Genomic DNA, 5,468 nt, shown 5'->3' on the forward strand with positions numbered 1-5,468 from the left:
AAAGTTGCCCTGTAATTCTTCCTGAATAAATACTTGAGGTGTTTTTACACCAGCAATTATTAATTACATGGTGATTGTCTATTTGGATGTATTTTCCCATTGGAAACAAAGCTATAGTCTTTTTAAAAAGTAACAAAAAGGAGGATTTGTAAAGAGAGAGAGAAAGAAAAAGAATAAAAGAAAAGAAAGTGAGAGAGATGGTATAAATCTATAGAATTGTATAAAATAAAGTTTGTATTCTGGCTGTATTTAGATTTTTGACTAAATGGCTCACTCTGAGTCTCATTTTACCCATTTGAAAAATGGGAATGTGGTTACTGTCTCATAAGTTTGTTATAGTTAAGTGAAATTGCAAATAACAACTTTTTTATTCAAAAAAAAATTTTTTTTGTACCATGGAATTGAACTCAGGGGCAATCTACCACTGAGCCACATCCCCAGTCCTATTTTGTTTATTATTTAGAGACAGTCTCACTGAGTTGCTCAATGACTCACCATTGCTGAAGTTGTCTTTGAACTCGCAATGCTCCTGCCTCAGCCTCCCCAGCAACAGGGATTACAGGTGTGAGCCACTGCAGCTGGCTCTTCATTCAAACCTTAACACTTACATCAGGTATCCTTTTAGAGCAAAGGGATTTCGACTCACTGCTCTGTTCTCAGGGCAAAGTACCTGGAATGCCAGGTGCCTAATAAGTATCTGTGAATGAACACACTATTCTTCTCTTGACCACCTGGCAACTTTTCTAAGTAGCCTTGAAACAAGGGACATAACTAATGGTGTTATTCCTTTTTATAATTCTGTTATTAGGTAGTTCTGCCAATATGGAGGCCCTTCACTTTGTTATTTTTAGCTCATATCTTTGTTTACTGTGTGTCAGGCTGACCTAACACGTTTTCTTTTCAGGCACTATATACCAGCTTCCCAGGACTTGAAGGTGTGCTGTGCAGTATCTTTGTGTTTCATCTGCCTTTATGTTCAGATAGCCCAACAATGATTCACAGTCCACAATAGCTATCACAGTCATTCTATTTTAATCTGAATTTAGTGCATATTATTCTAAATAGGTAACCTGGTCAAGCACTACCTTCTTCATGCAGGAAAACTCTCATGGCTAAGTAGAAAGATAAGGGATGCTAATGAAAATATCAGACAGACAGAAGTCTATGCCTGTAACTCCACCAACAGACCAACAGTATTAAAGGATGTACTACAGTTCAGTGGACTAGTTACTAGATTTTTAAAAAATGTTCTATTAAGGAATATGAAATGAATTATCTTATATTTAGCTTCTATTCCCTTTGCCTTAATCAGAATATTGCAGTCCATTTTATGAAACAATATTTGTTCAGCAGTATTTCTAAAGTGATATGAGGTATTAATCCAGTGGACTGTGAAGGTTAAAATTTTTCTTACAAATACTTATAAATTTGTCTTCCATTGCAAATCCTTATCTCTACTTTTTTTTTTAACTCCCTCTACTTGAAAATTAATACTGATTTTAAATGGTATCACAAATAAGTATATTTTACCTCCAAAAGGGAAAAAAATATTATGAAATAATTTTCAGAGAATCTTGCAGAGAAAGAATTTCAAATTAATTTTTTTTATTCCCAGCAGTTATAAATTACCAATACTGCATCATAGTTTTGTCTGCTTTAAAAGAAAGGAGGGAACAATAGAACTTGTATATAAGCTATGATTTATGCTTGGGCGAGGAGAGACTCTATATTTTAAAAGTGAGAGTATTGCACACATTTCACTTTCCCTCCACCCTTCTCTCCCTTCGTGCATCAGGATAAATCTCACATTTACCCTGAAGGAAAGCTTTACATGCCACAAAAAGAAGCAGCCAGCTGAAAACAAGTGTTCTCTACAACAACAAAGGCGACCATATATCTGAGGGGTTTTACTTTTTGCAATGACTTTTTGACTAAGAAGGGAAAATTTACTGTCTGGGCAGAGGTTTTGTAGGTATTTTTTAGTCCATATTTGTTACACTTTTATTAGCCTCAAAAATAGTTACCATGGTAATAGCTCCATTTATATCTAATCTTAGAGCTGAATTATAGAAAACCTTCCCACGGGGTTGCATACAATGCCACTCGACCATTTCATCTAGCCTATTATTTAAAGTGGGAATTATTTTAAATACTATCAAATTGTTACATTCTATTCAGGACTTTTCTTTTGTAGCACTCAAGTTAGTGAAATCCTTTGGTGCAGAATTTTGGAAGAAATGTGTTGAATTTCAATAGGCATTCTTTAATAATTTTTTCTTAGTGCTTTTCCTTTTATGAATGCTTTATATGCTTAGACATAGATGATAGTTTATTTTCTTTTATATCTTAGTGCCCAAAAGAACTATCAAAAAACAATTATTTTAACATAAAATCTGTAGTAAATCATAATATTAGCAACTTCTAAGAACCCTTCCATAGATGAAAATCACTTTCCTCTAAAAGGCACTCATAACTTATAAAAGAAAGTCATAAATAAATGAGACATGACCATAGATCCACAGACTTTAAAAGAACTTGGATAAGCCATCCTGTTTATTCTCCAAATCCAGTCTTAACAGAAACAAAATTATCCCATATGGCAGTTTTCTCGAGAATATTCTTTAGTGATGGTTCCTCTACCCTCCATAATATATTTCAAAGTCTTACAAGGCTCATTTTTCTGAAACCCTTCCCAATATCTAAACAAGGGGTATCCTGCCACAGTTTAATTATACTTTCTCTGGGTCTGTACCATATTTGCTCATTGACACCCACAAGATACTTTTCAACTGTGGAAAGAACTCAGGAAGCTTCTAATACACTTTAAATTAAAATATTTTAACAACAGCACCCTGCATGTGCAGAAATGTATTGGCAATGGGAGAGGAATAAGATGGCGAAGATAACTCTACCACAAGACAGCCATTAGAAATGTTGGTTTAAAAGACTAATTACCAATGTTCAAAAGTCTCATATGCATAGTTAAGATCAAAACTGTAACACAGCATTATTACATGTCCAAAAATATTTGACCTTAAAGGCTTGTACAATAATAAAATATAAAAAAACAGCCAGGCATAGTGGCACAGGCCTGTAATCTCAGCAACAATTTGGAAGGCTGAGGCAGGAGGATGGCAAGTTCAAGGCCAGCTTCAGCAACTTAGCAAGGCTCCAAGCAACTTATTGAGACCCTGTATCAAAATTTAAAAAATAAATAGGACTGGGGATGTATTTTAGTGGTAAAGTGCCCCTAGTTACATCCCCAGTATAAATAGATATATATACTCAAAATGACAATGATTGTGCTATGATATTCAAATGTGAATTTTTTAATATTTCACATTAGCTGATTTTTTAACAATGTCTTATTATTTTTTAATTTTTTAAAAGAAGGAAAAATAAAATGTATGTGGCCAACAGTATGTGAAGCTAACTGAACATCCCTTTGCAACTTTTCCACTAGTATTTGCCTTGACTTTAGAAATTGAAGAAATTCAACACAGCCAAGTCCTTCCCTCTAGCCTCTAAGCAGGGAACAATGACCATGCTATACCTTTTTGGGTAATGAGACATAACCATAAGTCTGCTGGAATTTATCTGAGGAAAACATTCGTTCTTGATTTAAAAAGACAACTGTATTTTGTTTCATCTGCTGTTTGCCCACCCAAATCCAGCCTTGAATGGAGAATCTATGCCTAAACTAGAGCCCATGAACTAACTATGGAGACAACTATGAAAGAGAGAGTCTCATGGTGATCCTCATATCAGCTGTTCAACTAACACCAAAAATTTCAACATTTTTATAGTGAAAGGAAAGTAAATCTTCATTTGTTTCAGCCACAACTGCCTAGAAAATCTTTGTTTTACAGCCAAAACTGTTTCTTTTTATCCAATATGACATATACAATCTTAATGTCATTGTGAATCTGTTATCTTTGAGTCTCTGGTATAAAAATCTTTAAACAAATTTAATTTCAGTTACCAAATTCTTGGATTACAGAGCAATTTAATCACTTTTGTCTTTAAATTTATTAGGAATATGTCATTTTTTTTATTATTGCCTTAATAAAATCACAGGAGAAAGTAAAAATTTTCAACTGAAAAATATCTGTGCTGTCATTAGACAGGATGAGCTCTCATAAAGATTTTGATGGTGAAAGAACAAATAAATCTCAAGGCAATGATTATTTCCCTTACAAACTACTTAGTTTTACATATTTAAAAAAGTAGGCTTGGCAGTATGGAGATTTCTTGGAAAATTGGGAATGGAATCACCATTTGACCCAGCTATCCCTCTCCTTGGTCTATACCCAAAGGACTTAAAAACAGCATATTACAGGGACACATCCACATCAATGCTTCTAGCAGCACAATTCACAATAGCTAAACTGTGGAACCAACCTAGATGCCCTTCAATAGATGAATGGATTAAAAAAGGTGGCATATATACACAATAGAATATTACTCAGCAATAAAAGAGAATAAAATCATGGCATTTGCAGGTAAATGGATGGCTTTGGAGAAGATAAGGCTAAGTGAAGTTAGCCAATCCCAAAAGCCAAAATGCCAAATGTTTTCTCTGATATAAGGAGGCTGATTCATAGTGGAATAGGGAGAGGGAGCATGGGAGGAATAGATGAACTCTAGATAGGGCAGAGGGGTGGGAGGGGAAGATGGGGGCAGGGCCTTAGTAATGATGGTAGAATATGATGGACATCATTATCCAAAGTACATGTATGAAGACACAAATTGATGTAAATATACTTTGTATACAACCAGAGATAGGAAAAATTGTGCTCTATATGTGTAATAAGAATTGTAATATATTCTGCTTTTACATATAATATTTTTTTAAATAAATAAATGAATAGACTTGGCAAAATAGCCCATTGTGGTATACAAACAAAGTCACTTGTATTTATAGATTTAGGCTAATTTTTAATAAGTTTCCCAATCTGAAATCAACAGCAAGCATGCTTTCTTAAAAGAAATTTAGTAACTAATAAGCCATCATTACTAGCATTTACACTAAAAATATTGTTCCAGGTTATATGTGTGTATGTGGGTTTTTTTTTTCCTTTCGATTAAAGTTAGTTAAGCTAACTTCAAGGATAAGATAATCAAGAGATTTTGTGACATCATAGATGGATCAAAAGCAGAAAAAGAATGTAAGCCAAAGAAATGTCCTGATTTTTACACAGTCTTTTTGAACCTTTTTAAAATTTAGAATTGCTATTTTTATTTTAACAAATTAAGGGAGATGCTGTCAGAATGGAGATAAGAGTAGGATCCTATATCAAATGATGGATTTCTGACTCCTATTTCCTTTCCATCTATTCTGGGGGAGAAGCAGCCAAGACCCCACCCACATTGCTGACTTACTGTTATTATTTAAAGTCATTCAGGCAAAGGGTTTCCAGTGGGATTCTCTCTAATATGAATCTGTCTACAACCATGTTTTCCTTGGT

This window comes from Marmota marmota, unplaced genomic scaffold (genome assembly GCF_001458135.2).
Source record: "Marmota marmota marmota unplaced genomic scaffold, marMar, whole genome shotgun sequence".
NCBI classification, from domain to species: Eukaryota; Metazoa; Chordata; class Mammalia; order Rodentia; family Sciuridae; genus Marmota; species Marmota marmota.